This window comes from Ascaphus truei, chromosome 3 (genome assembly GCF_040206685.1).
Source record: "Ascaphus truei isolate aAscTru1 chromosome 3, aAscTru1.hap1, whole genome shotgun sequence".
NCBI lineage: Eukaryota > Metazoa > Chordata > Amphibia > Anura > Ascaphidae > Ascaphus > Ascaphus truei.
In genome coordinates, this window is record NC_134485.1 from 168,762,800 (window position 1) to 168,781,189 (window position 18,390).

At 44.0% G+C, this 18,390-nt stretch overlaps 1 long non-coding RNA gene across 1 annotated transcript in view; it reads right to left on the reverse strand.

Moving 5' to 3' along the window:
* LOC142490995 (uncharacterized) overlaps positions 1-18,390 on the reverse strand; it is a 113,279-nt gene that overhangs the window by 51,995 nt on the left and 42,894 nt on the right. Inside the window, exons 2-4 of the long non-coding RNA XR_012800207.1 lie at positions 9,639-9,742; positions 7,422-7,475; positions 6,776-6,843 (exon numbers count right to left, since the gene is read on the reverse strand). This is a non-coding gene — a long non-coding RNA (uncharacterized LOC142490995). The remainder of the gene's footprint in view (positions 1-6,775; positions 6,844-7,421; positions 7,476-9,638; positions 9,743-18,390) is intronic.

Sequence of the window (18,390 nt, forward strand, 5' to 3'; positions counted from 1 at the left end):
AAGATTCCTGCGGTGCACAGCCAAGTAGAGTAGCGGACCAGCAAGGTGTAGGTTAAAAATATATTTTATTAGTACAACATGGTACAGGGGACACACACTCTGATGCGTTTCGGACTGGTATAGTCCTTAGTCATATATTTTAACCTACACCTTGCTGGTCCGCTACTCTACTTGGCTGTGCACCGCAGGAATCTTTGGATTTCAACCTCTATTTGCTCGACATAGTCTCTGTATGGAAGTACTTCTGGATTCTCTCAGTGTTTTCACAGGTTCAGACGCGGCTTGTACGACTACCCCCTCTGGCTCTCGATCTCGGCACTCCTTGGACAACGCACACTCTGGTAACCCCTTGAACACGGCTTGGACAACGACCTATCTCCACTCTCCACTCCCTGACTTCACTCTATCTATACAACCGGTACCGGCAAGTATTGTCTACCTTACTACACCTGGCCTGGCAACGCTTCATACCACACTCCGGACACGCTCCCTTTGCTGCGGGTGCGTGTATTATCACTTCCCCCTTCAGCTCAGGGGACGGGTCTGGTCTGCGGGCACCACCGGCGTAACATTATGTCGAGCTCACAAGACGCAGACCAGACCGAACTTCAACAGTTTCTATCCAATCTGCTTCAGCACAACCAGGCCATGGCGGATCAAATTGTGACACTTACACGCCAGGTTGCAGTACTCTCAGACAGGGTACCGACCGCGATCCCGCCAGATGTAAGCCCCCACTCCACAAGCGCAGTTAGCAGCTCAGATGTAAGGATTCCTCCCCACAAGCCTTATGCAGGTGAACCGCAAGATTGAAGGGGTTTCCTAAACCAGTGTGAGGTGCAGTTTGAAATGGCCCCCCATCTCTACAATACTGATCGCAAGAAGGTAGACTACATTTATAACCTCCTCACTGGCAGCGCCCTAGCTTGGGCTTCCCCGGTTTGGGAGCGACGTTCTGACCATACCCAAGTTTACCCGGCATTTAAAGCCGAGTTTCAACAAGTATTCGATTCTCCCGCTCGTCGGGAGATGGCATCTGTTTCTCTCCTCCAGATCACTCAGGGATGGCGAATGGTGACGCAGTATGCTGTGGAATTCCGGACTCTAGCAGCTGAGACTAACTGGGGACAAGAGGCTCTCATCTCCGTGTTCTGGCAAGGCCTGGCAGATCCCATCAAGGATGAACTCTCTCGCCAATCCAGGCTGGATCAATTGGAGGTCCTCATTGATTTGGCTGTCCGAGTGGATCAACGTATCCAGGTATGCCACTCAGAGCGTCAGCGCACTCGCGTCCATAACTTTCAAGTTCCGTTCTCCAGTACACCCAGCAACACTCGTACTCCCCCAAGTGCTACCATACCTCTTCGTCCTGCACTGGAGTTGCCAGAGCCAATGCAATTGGGGGTACAACGCATCCGCACACCGATATGGCAGTTCCGCCACGCCGGGGGATTGTGTTTCTACTGCGGATCCATGGAACATCTGGTTCGGGAGTGTCGACTGGGTCCGGGAAACGGGAACACCCAGTGAGTACAGAGGGGCTTTCTCTGGGTGTAATATCTCCACGTCCCCTTTCTAAAGGTGAACTCCCTAAGAAACTTACATTTCCAGTCTCCCTTTCAGGCGATAAGTTCAAGACTTCTACCGCCGCTTTCATTGACTCAGGAGCTGGAGGAAACTTGGTGGATCTTGAATTCGCCAGGTTAAGCCTCATACCACTCGTGAGAAAGAAGGTTCCCATCGCACTTGTCGGTATCGATGGACGTCCTCTTACGCCGGCCCACATCTCCTTTAAGACGGCTCCCTTGCTTCTGTCCTCACATCTGCACAAGGAGATCTTAGTTCTCGATGCCATTCACGCTCCTGGGATACCCATCACCCTTGGTCTTCCTTGGCTACAGCTTAACAATCCTCTCATTGACAGGACTTCCTCTGCTCCCATTTCCTGGAGGCCGAGGTCAGGCGAGACTCATCAACTGCTGGCCAATACCTCTGTTCCCGAAGTTATTCTACCTTCCGTTTACCATCAATTCCAGGACGTTTTCAATAAGGTACAGTCAGACATCTTGCCGCCACACAGGACTTACGATTGTCCGATCGATATAGTTCCAGGTTACTCCCTACCCAAGTCCAAGACCTACCACTTGTCGTTACCAGAATCTCACGCTATGGATGAATATATCCAGGAGAATCTCAAGAAAGGCTTTATTCGTCACAACAATTCCCCAGCAGGGGCTGGGTTTTTCTTCGTCAAGAAAAAGGACGGGTCGTTGAGGCCTTGCATCGACTACAGGGGTTTAAACCACATCACTATTAAAAATCGTTACCCCCTTTCCCTTATTACCGAACTGTTCGATAAATTACAGGAGGCCAAGATTTTTTCCAAGTTGGATCTACGTGGTGCCTATAACCTTGTGCGCATCAGGAAGGGGGATGAATGGAAGACGGCCTTCAACACGCGTAGTGGACACTACGAATATCTGGTAATGCCTTTCGGCTTATGTAATGCTCCCGCTGTCTTCCAGGATTTCATCAATGACGTCTTTCGTAAGGTACTCAATATTTTTGTTATTGTATACTTGGATGATATCCTAATTTTTTCCAAAGATCTCCAGGACCATATACGCCACACCTCCTACGTCCTTTCCCATCTCCGTGAACACCATTTGTACGCCAAACTGGAGAAGTGCACCTTTCATCAGAACTCTACTCCGTTCCTGGGGTATATCATTTCCGATGAGGGGTTTATGATGGACTCCGGTAAACTTCAAGCAGTCACTGAATGGCCAAGACCTAACTCTCTCAAGGCCATAAAACGTTTTTTAGGGTTCGCTAATTACTATCGTAAGTTTATACAGGGTTTTTCCACCATTGTGGCACCCCTCACTGCGCTCACCAAAAAAGGAGCTGATCCTTCTGCTTGGTCATCCGAGGCCATCTCCGCCTTCGAGACACTCAAGGAAGCCTTTATATCCGCACCTATTCTCCGTCATCCCAACATTGAACTTCCCTTCGTCCTGGAGGTCGACGCTTCTGATTGCGGCGCTGGTGCCGTTCTTTCCCAGAGACCCACGCCCCAATATAAGTTACACTGGCGACACACTTTATTCGAGCTCGGCTAGTCCCACGAATTCGGATATACCCGGGTGTATTGAGGTTTGTGACTGTTTTCTGCCCGAGTATATTGGGTTATTTTCTAGGCAGGGATTGAAGCATTTTATTCCCCCTGGCTGCAATACTGCACAGTATATATATATATACTGCATTACAATTCATGAATTTATGCCATCTGGTAGACACGCGAAGCATTGCAGCCTATTAAATCCTAATCATTATCATTTAACAAATCAGCCACCCATCAGCCAGGCATGAACCCAGGCTGGGAAGGCAAATGCAACGGGGCTTGTCAGAGGTGAGGAGCGGCGCATTCCAGGTATCTGCCAGGTACATACCAGGTATTTGCTCGAATAAAGTGTGTCGGTGCAGTACATCCCTGTGCATATTTTTCAAAGAAATTCTCGTCTGCCGAGAGGAACTATGACGTGGGTAACAGGGAACTTCTGGCCATGAAGATGGCTCTTCAAGAGTGGAGACACCTGCTGGAGGGGTCGAAAGAGCCGTTTACTATTCTCACGGACCACAAGAACCTTCTTTACATAGAGAACGCTCGACGCCTTGGTCCACGACAGGCTCGTTGGGCACTTTTTTTTTCTCGATTCGATTTTCACCTGTCCTATATCCCTGGGACCAAGAACGTAAAGGCAGACGCACTCTCCCGAATACATTCTTCTGAAGAGAGGCCAGAGGAATCTTTGGAGACTATCCTTGCACATGAGAGGATTCTCGCCACGTCTACTTTCAAGAATCTTGACAAGATTTTGCACTCCCAGAGACGCATTCCCAACGACTTGGTCGTTCCCGACAACAAACTCTTTGTACCATCCAAATTTGTTCCAGATGTCCTGTCTTGGGGTCACTCCTCTAAATCTGCAGGTCATCCAGGTTTTAAGAAGACTACTGATCTCATTCGTCGGAATTTCTGGTGGCCAAGGATGTCTCAAGATATTCTGGAGTTTACCCGCGCATGCCCCACGTGCGCTCAAAGCAAAACTCTCCGTCAAAAGCCTCAGGGTTTTCTGTTACCCCTTTTCTATGGATTTCATCGTGGAGTTGCCCAGGTCCAGAGGAATGAACACTATCTTGGTGGTCGTGGACAGGTTCTCGAAGATGTCCCATTTCATTCCACTTAAAGGATTACCCACCTCCCCCGTCCTTGCTGATATCTTTACGGAGCAGATTTTCCGGATTCATGGGATCCCTCCATCCATTATTTCTGACAGAGGTTCTCAGTTCGTATCCAAATTTTGGAGAGCTTTCACGAAGAGATTGGGCATCTCTTCTTCCTTCTCTTCTGCCTATCATCCTCAGTCCATTGGACAAAGGAGAGAATCAATCAATCCCTGGAGAAATACCAGAGATATTTTATATCCGATTTCCAGGATGATTGGGCTCAACTCCTCTCTTGGGCAGAGTATGCCGTCAATTCTGCAAAAAACGAGTCCACCCGGGAGTCGCCCTTCTTTATAAATTATGGGTTCCACCCTCCCTGTCTTCCCATCCCCAACATTCCTTCTGGAGTACCAGCCGTAGATCAACGCATTTCTTCCCTCCAAACCGCATGGTCCAGGATTCAGTCTACCCTTCTCAACTCCTCCTGCAGATCGAAACTACAGGCCGATCGTCGTCGTCGTTCGGCGCCCAGTTACAAACCAGGGGATTTGGTATGGCTATCCTTTAGGAATATCCACCTCAAGGTACCATCTCCTAAACTGGCACCTAAGTTCCTGGGACCCTTCCCTATTTGTGAACAAATCAACCCCGTGGCATTCCGGCTCCAACTACCACCCAGTATGAAGATTCCCAATGTCTTTCATGTGTCCCTCTTAAAACCATTTATCTCCAGTCACTTCTTTCCGGATCAGACTCGTAAACCGGATCCCATTACTGTCCAAAATAACGAGGAATACGAAGTTCACTCTCTTTTGGATTCTCGCCTATCCAGGGGTCAGCTCCAGTTCTTGGTGCAGTGGAAGGGCTTTGTACCTGAAGAGAGATCCTGGGTACCTTCAAAGTACATTCATGCCCCCGCCCTTCTTAAGTCCTTCAGGAAAAAGTTTCCAGAGAAACTGTTCTTGGACCATCCTGAGGCTGTTCCTGAAGAGGGGGGTACTGTCAGGAATCGGCGTTCTACTCACTTCCCACACAGAGCACTCCCTACCCGCAGGGAGCCCCTGGACACACAAAACAATCCTGCCTTACCGGCCTCCACAGCTCCTCGCCCCTGCCGCTGTCACGGGATCACTCCCCTCGGCAATTCCTCTGCTCAGCGCCAGGCGCGCCCACACCCTCCTGCACGCACACCTGCACGCACACCTGCACGCACACCTGCACCATCCACTGGCTCGGTTCACACGCGTACACGAGTTACGGAGCACGCTCAGTCTGCACACTCTTATTCCCGTCCCCCGGACCTCATGCTCCGCCCCCGCACACTGCACAGGTATACTCAGGTTACTAACAAGACTCGCCTGGCCTGTTATGCCTGTACCAATCTGCAGTGTCTCCCTGTAGCTCTTCCTGTCCCGCCTCCGTTCCTAATTGTACCTTCCTGCTTTATCTAGCTCCTCTCTGCTCTCAGTCTTTGCTCGACATAGTCTCTGTATGGAAGTACTTCTTGATTCTCTCAGTGTTTTCACAGGTTCTGACGTGGCTTGTACGACTACCCCCTCTGGCTCTCGACCTCGGCACTCCTTGGACAACACACACTCTGGTAACCCCTTGAACACGGCTTGGACAACGACCTATCTCCACTCTCCACTCCCTGACTTCGGCGAGGCATCCTTCACTCTATCTCTACAACCGGTACCGGCAAGTATTGTCTACCTTACTACACCTGGCCTGGCAACGCTTCATACCACACTCCGGACACGCTCCCTTTGCTGCGGGTGCGTGTATTACCACTTCCCCCTTCAGCTCAGGGGACGGGTCTGGTCTGCGGGCAGCACCGGCGTAACAGTTTGGTACATTTAACTATATGTTCTCAGTGACAAAAAACCTAATTAATGTGCATATAACAAGCGCTACGACCTATCAAAGGGGGCTATGCACTAAGCTCTGAAAAGTCATTTTAAGAGCGCCAGGTGCTCTTAGAACATGATGTTCCGCCGAACACGATTCACTAAGCCACGCAAACAGGCACTTTGCGTTCTTAAACTGACTTTTTCCTAGAACAGTCCAACTTTGCTCATACGATAACCTGTTTGCGTTCAATTCTGCCCTTCGCCGGGATTCACTAAGCTACGCAAAGTTATCGTACAGTACGCGAAAGTTGCGTTCAAAAAAGCTCACCAGCTTAAGGCAGTTGATAAAAATGCTGGACCCATACAACAGGCCGGCGGGTATCCCCGGATGACCCCGCGGTGGTCCGAGGGTCCCGGCTCACCAAGCGGGGGTCCCTGCGGGAGTCCGGGGGTCCCCGCAGCCATCCTCGGGTCCCCTTGGGAGTCACGGGATACCCGCAGGCCTGCGGTACCAATGTTGTGCCTCCAAAAATAATAAACAATATTTATAACTAAATACACCCCCCTAACACATACAATACAGTAATGGGCAAAATTACTATTATCCACATATGGATAATAATGCATTTGCCCCTTTTAAATACAAATAAATTACAATAAATACAGTAAATACAGTAAATACATATTACACTTACCTTTTACAGGCACCCACGATGAAGGCCATCTTCATCCTCATCTTCATCCTGCCCATGTCCCTCCAGTGCTGCAAAACATACACAACAATCAAAATAACCAATGTAATGTCCCCTAACCCCTTAATCACCTTAGCGGTCATTAACCGCTTCAGTCATTAAGGGGTTAAACCACCCTCACCCACAACTCGGGAGGCCTAAATACCCTCCCCCACTACCAATCCCGTGAGGCCTAACCACCCTCACCCACTAACCCAGATGGGAGGCCTACCCACATACCCTTGGGGCCAATACCCCCATCCCCCATCCCCAGTACCCACAAGAAAAACAATACACAGCCCCACAATAAACATCATTATATTTATTCAATACATAACCCACCCCCTGTGCCCCCCCATAAATACATGATTTATTATTTTACATATAGGGTTAATACCCCAGGCCCACGGGAGTCCCCAGACACCGAGGAGGGAAGACCTCCCCTCCTAAAAAGAGAAGAAGAGCGTGGCGTAAGAAGATGGAAGAAGACGGAAGAAGACGGAGAAGACCGCAATGAAGAAAAGAAGACCCCAAGACTGACGAATAGGATTACAAATAGAAGAAAGAAGACATAGACGTGGATTGTAATGGTTTTTTATTTTATGGTTACCTTTGGATTTGGTCTGAGAGCTTCCGGTTCCCCTGGATTTCGGTGAGTGGGCATCTAATGGTAAGTAAACAAAAGAAAAGTTTATTATTTTAACTTTTACAGGTTTTTTTTTATTTTTTATTCATGTGTATTTTTTTTTCATTTCCATTTAATGCCCCTGAATTGATCTATGTCCCTATGGATATACATACATTCAGGGACACTGAGTGGGTGTATTGTATGTGATTTTGGGATGTAAATGCATTGTTTATTATGCTCTTTTATTTCCCTAGTATGTTATGTATATCTATATGGATATACATACAGGGATAATAAATGATTGTTTTGCTAATGTTTATGTATCTCATGTATTTCTAATGTATTTAGCAGCTTTATTTATACATTGGTGTGTGTAATGTAATTTTTATTTGGTTACATGTTATTTTTAATGGCTTATTTCTGGTAGTTAGATTTGAATGATGGTGGTTACTTTCAATTAGAATTATTTTGGCAATGGTATGGCTTTAGGAATTGAATAGGGAATTGTATAATTGATTTGGATTCTATTGTAATTGGTTTAGGAAATTGATTGATTGATGGTAAATTTATTTATGTTACTTACTTTCTATTTGATTTTGTTGATGGCATTGGTGGTTAGGGGACATTGTTCATAGTGTATTTTATTTTTAAATTGATTTTGCATAGTGTTACATGATGCACAGATTAATTGCATCATGTACACACTCAATTAAATTGTGTGACATTTGATATACATTTGTCAAGCTGCTGGTTTAATTGTAAGATGCAATGTGGTGATTTTCAGATTAAGATTTCATGTTTTTATTTATGCATGTTTTATGTGTTTCATATTGGGCAAATAATCTATTATCCATATCTGGATAATAGTTATTTTGCCCATTACTGTATTGTATGTGTTAGGGGGCGGGGGGATGTGTGTTGTATATTGCTATGTTTATTTGGGGCAATTGTCCCCAATAAACATGCTATTGTGCCTTAACCCCTTCATTGCCTTAGCAGATAGCCGCTAAGGTAATGAAGCTGCTTTAATGTATTTTTATTAATAGTGTGCGGGAGCAGGGGGTCCCCGGAGCTGAACCGCATTGATTTCTGCCTCAGGGACCCCCTGCTTCCCGAGTTACAGGCCCCGGTTTGGGGCATCGGTGCCAGTGTCGCCGCCATCTTTATAGAGCCAACGTCGCGTCTTGGACTCTATAAAGATGGTGGCGACATTGGCCTCCGATGCCCCATACCGGGGCCCGTAACTCGGGAAGCAGGGGGTCTCTGAGGTAGAAAAAAAATGCGGTTCAGCTCAGGAGACACCCTGCTCCCGTACACTATTATTAAAATGTACATTAATGCAGCTTCATTACCATAGCGGATAGCCGCTAAGGTAAGGAATTATTGTTTATTGATATGTGTGTTTTGACAGTAGTGTAGATGTGTAGGGTATCTCCGGAGCTGAACCGCATTGGTTTCAGGTCCGTGGACCCCCTACTTCAGGAGATACAGGCCCCTTTATGAGGTGCCGGTATCCCCTGCAGAATTTAAATGTCCCGGTCACGTGACGCGGAAACTTTCAAAGTGCAGGGGATACCGGCACCCCATAACAGGGCCTGTATCTCCTGAAGTAGGGGGTCCCCGGACCTGAAACCAATGCGGTTCAGCTCCAGAGACCCCCTGCTCATGTACACTATAATTAAAATGTATTTGTTTTGTGTACGATCGCCTGTAACAGCCTTGCATGGAGATACAGAATCTCCATGCAAATGTTCCATGCGGCTTGTTTTTCTATCAGCTAGCGTACGTAAAGTTTAAGAACGCTAGCAGGGGGAAAAGCTTGCATGTATGATAAGCCAGTTTTTGGCCTGTCCAAGAGAAAATGGGCTCAAGACCTTAGTGAATCGCGTCTCCGGCTTCACATTTTATCGGACGTGCTTTTTTGTTTCAGCCAGATGCAAAAGCACGGAGCTTAGTGCATAGCCCCCTAAGTGTTAATCTACCAATATAGTGATAAACTAATTAATAAATATAGTGATATAACTTCAAATAGAAAGTGATTCAACCAAAATACAAAGTGATTTCTATGTGAAGAAAATCCAATGTGATAGCTGCCAAGAGGATATCACATACAAGTGCTCTCTAGTGCACTTGTTAACTACTAGATAAGGAAAAAGAAATGGGATCCCCGGCACTCAGATAGTGAAATAGATAAAGTACCAATGATATTGTCCAGAGGGAAATGTCTCAGTCCACAAAACGGATAGTAATCCAATTGTCCAAAAGAACTGTAATTCCTGTGAGCTTTGGCTGCATGAATCCTCCTATGATAAAGAGAGAAAACAGAAAACCATTGCGCAGTACCCAAGGACAACAACGGGACTCTGTATACAGGAAAAAATGCCTATTTACAAGATAGTAGACTGTTGAATTCAATAGATATAATCTGTTCTTGCTTCAAATGTTTCTTCCCACGGACCCCATGTGATACACTGTGTGCTTCTGTTCTGAAGTACTCTGCAAGTTTTCACATCACAGATAAGCCAAAAAATAAAAATAGAAAAAAACAATGGTGCAATAGAGCAACACTTTACTAAAACAACATAAAACAAAGGTAAGACACACTTACAATGCATCCTCCCTCCTTGAACAATTATAAAAATGCTGTCCGCAACATGTGATAGACCGACCGGCTTCTGCAGTGTTTGATCGGCGTCTCTCTTTCCTCTTGCGGCCGCAAGTGGTGGGACGCTCTCTGCTGATGTCACCGCTTCTTCCGTATCGTTCCCACATGCTCACACGCTCGCACAATGGCTAAGTATCCAGTAGGCTCCGCCCTACGCGTTTTGTAACTGCCCAGTCACTTCCTCAGGGAATTTGGAGTCATGACCAGCCCACTTTCTCTTTATACCCCTGCGCTGTCTTTGTTAACCCTTAGCTGTATGCCATTTATGCCTCACAGCAGACATACATCAAACCCCCCAATCAAAAGGGAATGGTGAACATTATTGTGTTCCTTATGTAAAGAAAATCACAGGGGTCCATTTTAACACCACTATATCAATAGGGGGTACAATGTATCACTGCCGGATACATATAACAGATAACTCCGCAGTACATAGGTGCAACATGAGAAGGGTGGAATGTGATAAAAATAGACTTAAAAAACCTCTATAAACTAGGGGCCTCATGCAGTAAGCGCCGAAAATCCTTTTTTCGCCATTTTTTCACCAAAAATGCCTTTCCGATTCAGTAAGCACCGGTAAGTGTCCAAAATTGGCAATTTTTGTCCCCGATAAAATCTTTTCGGCATGCGGCTGCCGATACACCACTTTTCGGCACTTTTCGCCACTTTTTGAAATCGGCTGAATTCAAGTAGCCCCGATCAGCTTATCGCTGCTGATCAGCACTCTAAAATTGAGATTTGTACGCCAATTCGTCCCGCCAACTAAAGTTGGCAAGTTGCAGGGGATAAGTATCAGCAAGGTTGCTGTGACGGCACTTAGAAAAAATAGCTCATCTCAACATCTATGGAGTCAATGGAGCGTAGACTTATAACTTTATATGAGTGTTTCTGTGTTATTGTTCTAAATAAAACTTTACTTGCCATTACAGTGTCGATGTTATTCACTTAATCGTTTCACCGCTTACGTTCATTATTGGCAGAACATCTTACTTGTGAATGTTATAATGATTTGCGTGGTACATGGCTGTTGATGTTATGCTGTGTCAAGGGAAAGTCCTATAGTCAACTCTCAAAGGAACAGTTCACATAATCTGAAAGATGTTAGTAAAGTGTCCTGTCTTTGATTATAATATGATCTAAAAGATTTGACACATAGCACCGATCATGCCCTTTGTAATGTTGATATACATTATATAATGCTTTTAATAGCTAACACATTATCCAACTAAGAAATAGTTGTTATTCGTTATGTTTACATGTTGTTTGGGACATCCCTCTTTTTATGACGTCAGCAATTGCACACTCAATAACAGTGCATGTTAAAATTTGACACAATGCAGTGCTACACAGATGTATTATAGGACATCATTTTGCGATTAATTTCACATAATCAATTGCAAATCTCAAGATGCCTTTTATTTATGCATATGCATATTAGAATTTGTTCATATAAACATGTGTCAATCACATGCAAACTTCAACATGTTGCAACGTTGTTTGTAAAAGTTTATTTCATGGTTGTATCCAAATTAGATTACTGAGTGTTGCGTAAAGAAGTCGTATAGCATTGTAAATTCCATAAAGATTTTGTGTAAAGTATCTTTATAAAGATTAACGTCAAATCTTAGTCAAATATAATCTTGGAATGATTAACACACAGAATGAATCAGTATTAGTTGTAGTGGATACACGCTTGGACTACACAAATGCTATATGTTTCTTTCACACCATGCACGTATTAAAGTCACATGACATAATCACATAGCTATTTCAATGAGGACAATTACCTGCGCATTGACAGCTAGAGACCTGAAGATGCTGCGAATGTTCATGAGAAGGCGGAAAATTCTATTGGAGGAGAGGATAGCAGAGGGGCAGGATGTCATAGGGCCAGGAGAGGACAGAAACAGGGGAACGGAGGGACCGGAGTGGAGAGGGAGAGGTCAAGGAGACGAGAGGACAAGAGAGAGGAGATAAGTGGTGCCTCGTCCACGTGTGTACCTGCAGAGAATGATTTTAGATGGGATGGGTGAGGATGAGATCATCCGTCGTTATCGTTTGAGTTCAGCAGCAATCTTATCTCTTTATGAAGAGATACGCGAAGATTTAGATTTTCTAACAGCCAGAGGTCGTGCAGTCCCTGGGCTTGTTAAAATGCTGTGCTCATTACATTATCTTGCTTCCGCGTCATTCCAGACAACTGTGGGCATAGTGGGCGGGGTCTCGCAATCGTCATTCTCGCAGGCCTTTACCCAGTTTCTATGTGCACTGAAAACACGCGCTAGGAATTATATTCATTTTCCTACAGAGCAGACAGAGTGGCTGGAAGTGAGAAATGGCTTTTATATCATAGCCGGGATACCATGTGTGATGGGTGCAATCGATTGCACCCATGTTGCCTTGATCCCGCCTAGTCAGAGTGAGCATGCTTACCGTAATCGTAAACACTACCATTCCCTGAATGTCCAGGTGGTATGTGATGCCACGATGAAGATTATGCATGTGGTAGCCAGATTCCCTGGTTCCAGCCATGATTCCTCTATCCTGAGAAACTCATCAGTTTTCCATGCTTTCGAAGAAGGCTATTTTGGACCTGGTTGGCTGGTGGGTGAGTACATATTATGAAGTGTTAGCAACCCAAAATGCTGTAGTTTAGAAATTTGGCATGTTTTAATGTTTACACATTGTATAATGTTTCTTAATGTTTGTGCACGCTGGATTATAGGTGACTCAGGATACCGAATTAGGCCTTGGCTTATTGAGCGGACATTTGTCTGCTCAAAACAAGGTTCAGGTGCTTAGATCGAACTGGTGGGGCACTCCAATACAAGCCTGACAAAGTGTCAGATATCGTGATTGCTTGCTGCATTTTGCACAATGTGGCCCTCCGCCATAATATTGAAAGCGAGATACATCAGGGCATGGAGGACGACGCTCCCGTCCATATTGCAGGTGACAGTGAGCAAACAGACTGTGGTGTGGCGACAATGCGTAATGTGATCAGCACATATTTCTCATGTAAGCAACTACCTATATGTTCATAGTAATATATATATATTCATTCATGTTTCTGAGAATGACATGTGTCCAAATTTCATTCACCTAGGAACCGGATGCATATCATACTCCCACCTTTATCTTCTCTGCTGTGTGGACAATGACATTTGTGTGTAATTCATCAACACGTTGGATACAAATCGCAACACAAACCAGTTTTGTGTGTACCTGTGGGAATAATGTAGTGCAAATCTATATTCTGTGTCACATTGATAGTTTTTTATGCCTTAAAGACATTTTAAAAATGTCGCTATACAATAGTTACTTCAATCTTGTAATATAGAAATGTTCACTTTTAGTCAGACATGTGTGACAATGATGTGTAGCATATTGTGTTTTTTATTTCACATTGTTCATATCTCTTCTCATTTTTTAGATCACATTGTCAACTGTAACATATGTAGTTGAAAAAGCACAAATCACATCTGAAGCTCATTAATCATAATTTTCTTATCCTATTAATTTTTGACAGTCCTGTTACTCCAATGACTGGTCATGGAATGTCTTTTAATTAACATCTGTAACAAGAGGGACAAACAGCGCGACAGGTATTGTGATAGTATGTTTAAGCATTACTGAATGCAAAACTGTTGAGCTTTTAAATATGTCCTTCGTGTATTGTGTCCGTGTTGTTGGCTTGATGTTTGGGTTCTTGGATAGTGTCTGGAAATGTTATGAACTACATTAGATAACCTGTCAGTATTAAGAGTTGACGACATCAATTCATGCACATGAGCGAGGGGAACGGTCAATGCATGTTTTATCAAAGAACCAACATGTGCTAAACATCATTACCATTGCAATCTATGTCATTAGTTGCTCACTCTCTTCATGTTCATCTTCATTAATACATTGTCACATGTGTATCTTCTACTTAAAGATGTGTGTTGATTTGACGTACATCAAAGTTGTATCGAACAGTTTCCAGCCTGAAAACTTATTGTTGTCAATGTTCACATATTTGGATACATTAGTAAACACAATGAGAATGTTAGACTTAGGAATAATGATAATAATCCTTGAGAACAACTGTTAACATACTAACATTAATGAATTACAAATGGTGACCGTCAAAAATGTGATACAAATGGGACATGTTTACGTGTGTGTGTGTGTGTTTTTCTGTGTAATGCATGTATTTGTTAAGCAATGTATATTTACATACATTAGTGTGTCTTTAAATCATACCCTTAATTTAGGTAGGCATGTGTTTAATTAATAATAATAGTAATAATAAAATATTCTTCATCGTGTGTTTTTCATTTTAACACAAATGTGAATGTGTTAATCATGTGTACATAACATTAATGACATAATGTATGTTATGTTGGCACTACAATATAGGTGTTAACAAAACATTAACACGTCATTGTTCTTAAAACAAGGTCAGCAGTTGTATTGTATACTTTCATATACTATGTTTAAGAGTAATAATTTTCAATGTAGATGACAAGAAATTGAACATTAAAGCTTCAAATATATACTACAGAATTGTGTTACAATCGTGATAATGTTGTTTGGACATATCATATCACATTATAATACATATAGGGGCCTATGCAGAGAGCAGCGAATTTTAAAATTGGCGAATTTATTAAAAAGTAGCTTTTTTGGAGAGTTTTATTCTCCATATGCAGAAAAGTGCGAATTCTGCTATGTTTAACATGGAAGCGTGTGGCGAGTTTAAATTGGCGAGATGCGCGCTTCAGAAACGTGTAAAAACAAATTTGCGCCTTTTTTTTCCCTTTGCAATGGCCGCGAGCGGCAGCTTCTTGCCAATTTTTTCTGGCGAGGCAAAAAGGAGACAATCGCGCCATTTTATTGGCGCGAACAGCCGCTAGATGCCGTTCGCGCCTCTCTGCATTAGGATATTTTTAAAACTGGCGAGATTGAGGTTCTCGCCAGCCGCGAGGCGAGTTTTACAAATAGAAAAGAAAAATTGGCGCGTTTTTCGGAACTCGCCATTTTCTGCTGCTTTCTGCGCGATTTTCTCCAAAAAATGGCGAATTTCGAAATAGCGCTGCTCTCTGCATAGGCCCCATAATGTTTGCTAATATTTCATGCATATGTAACTATGATTAGAATCTATTTGTGTTAGCAACATCATCAGGATATTTAATTGCATAGTAACACATTTCACACTAGGCTACATAAGTGTCATTGTCGTAATCAGCGCGACAGTGTTTGCAAGCATTGCTACATATTGATTACAATTTCTTGTATAGACGCGTCACACTCTGGTAATATTTTGATTGGTCCATCTCAAATCATACATTGGTCCATGTATTCATAATCGAAAGCTGTGAAATAGAGCAAAAACATAATGTTGCAACCTTCCACATGTATCTATATTTCAGCATCATAACGCTCTACTAATCTGCATATGATTGGCGATCTTCACGCATAAGGTACATATATGTTTCTACATCAAGGAGCAATCTAATCACCAAGAAGAATGTTATGTTTCAAATTCCGCTGTTCGCATTACTACAGATATGTGAGTTCCGGTGCCTGAATATATAATAATGTGCGCGCACAACGTGTGTTGCGAGTGCACACAAGTAAGCTGCGGTCAAAGTGTTTGCGCATGCGCACGATGATGTGTATGCTGTGCGTCCAAGACATGTCCCTCCATGGTTCTGCTAGTAGTACGCAGATGATCGCGGAATATGCATATATGGAATGATAAGAATGTCACTTCCACACACGTACATATATTAACGTTTACAAGTGAGGTGTGGTCACGTCCAAAGCGGACGATCACCCAATGAGAGTAAACAACACGCGTGAGGACCTGTCCACGCACCATGAAACTCACGCAAACACCCCTCCCACTGAATTATCATTGGCCTAAAAGCGCTGTGCACGCAACGCCCCACCGGCGTGCGCGCCTGACAGACTGCAGAGTGACCGTACCAATAACCGACGGTCACAGGTAACACTGTGTCATGCGCGCATGTAGGGTGCGGGAGCGGCTCATCGGTAACGTTTGTCAGGACGCATTGTGACATGAGCACGTACCCACGTCACATGTCGGCGACACGTACATTGTTTTGATATGTTGAATGGTAAACAATGAAGTGTGTGTGTGTGTGTTACAGTTACAGTTAAAGTTACAGTTACAGTTAAAAGAATATGCTTCACAATCAGTTATAATGATTTAATAATGACTCTGCCACAAATGTGTAGTCATGTATGTTAATGTAGTAATTTCTTATATGACTTATTATATGTATGTACTGTGTATTTGTAAGCATGTCTGCAATGTGACGATTCATCCTGTCATTTGGCTAATACATTGTGTATTTTAGTCAGATGATGCTGTCTTATTTTTTAATATATTAGCCATGTAAATGAAAAACTTACAAATATGTTTACCTTTATTATTAAAAAACTCAGAACTCAATTTGCTGGAACACATCACTCCAGTTAGACACATCCGGATCAGCCATGGTTGAGTCAATCGTTGAATCCTGATTCATACACATCTCGGTGACCCCGTCATATGGCTTCACAGTGGGTTCTTGAAACAACATGGGCGGAGGTAGGTACACATCTTCTCTGTTTTGACATGCACACTGGTATTGTGCATGTAAGTTTGGACAAATACCGTAGTAGTTATGTCCATCTTGCATGTCATATTGTGGAAGGCACGGTGCAGGCATGTCAGCAGACGCAACAGTCTGTGAGCGTTCATTGTTACTGGTAGTAGGCAAGAATAGGCTATTTAGCAGCAGATATGTTCCATGTTCCATGGTAATTTTAAACGATGAAACAACATGCCAACAGCTGTATCTTTCCCCTGCGCGAGGAGATAAACGCTCAAAACATTCATTTGCCGATAAAGTGAAATGGACAGAATTTTCCAATTTTTCTGATTGGCTGCTTGTTTGTAGTATGGATATGTTTCCATGATAAAGCCATATATTTCAGTGACTGTAGCACGTTTATCGACATTAGCTCTGATAGCTTGATAAATCATATACTTGTATGATTGTAGAGGTTTGCACAGAAATGTACTTGCAACAGCCATGTCTTGTCGTTCTTGTGTTCTGTTTAAAAGCTTAACGCATAAGCATGTAAGCTAAATGTGAGAATGGTAACATTTTATTGTGACAGAAGACAGAAGCAGCCGGATAAATTCTGAAGTGTATAGGGATATATTGTCTGCTCAGATTCAGCCAAATTCAGCGAAGTTGATTGGACAGCGCTTCACTTTACAGATGGACAATGTCCGAAAACATACTGCGAAAGCAACCCAGGAGTTTTTAAGGCAAAGAAGTGGAATATTCTGCAATGGCCAAGTCAATCACCTGATCTCAACCCGATTGAGCATGCATTTCACTTGCTGAAGACAAAATTTAAGGCAGAAATACCCACAAACAAATAACAATTATAGACAGCTGCAGTAAAGGCCTGGCAAAGCATCACAAAGGAGGAAACCCAGCATTTGGTGATGTCCATGCGTTCCAGACTTCAAGCAGTCATTGCCTGCAAAGAATTCTCGACAAAGTATTAAAAATGAAAAATTTATTTATGATTGTGTTAGTTTGTCCAATTACATTTGAGCCCCTGAAATAAGGGGACTGTGTATGAAAACCACTTGAATTAAAGCTGAATGTCTGCACTTGCATCTCAGTTGTTTCATTTCAAATCCATTGTGGTGGCGTACAGAGCCAAAATTATGAAAATTGTGTCAGTGTCGAATTATTTCCGGACCTAACTGTATTTCTATTCAAAAGTGCACAGATTTGCTAAATACCACCATTTATTCCTATGAAATGATTATTGTTTTATACTACCTTAGCATGTAATATACTTTCATATACAGTGGCGACACGTTTAAATCTTAGTTGGCTAGTTCCGCAAGCCGGGAGATTTCCCGGCTTGCTAGCCAAATCCCCTCGGCGTGCCGCGCGTCACCGATGCGCGGTCACCGATGCGCGGTCACGCTTCATCGGGTGCCTGTGCCCCATGCGCGCGTGCCCAGGGCTCCCCGAGGGAGCCCTGCTGTCCCGCGATGTGGGGGATGGCGGTGGGGGTTCCAGGGGACCCGGCGGACCCGGAGAGGGGAGGGGGAAGCCCCGATCGGAGGACCGCTCCTCCAAGGCTTCGGCGCGCGCACGGGACACCCCGGCGCGCGCCCGGTTACTGTCGCGGCCGAGACCGGGTAAAGGTAAGAATAAACTCGGCCGCGACAGTACTGTTCAAAATGGGACTCATTGCAGA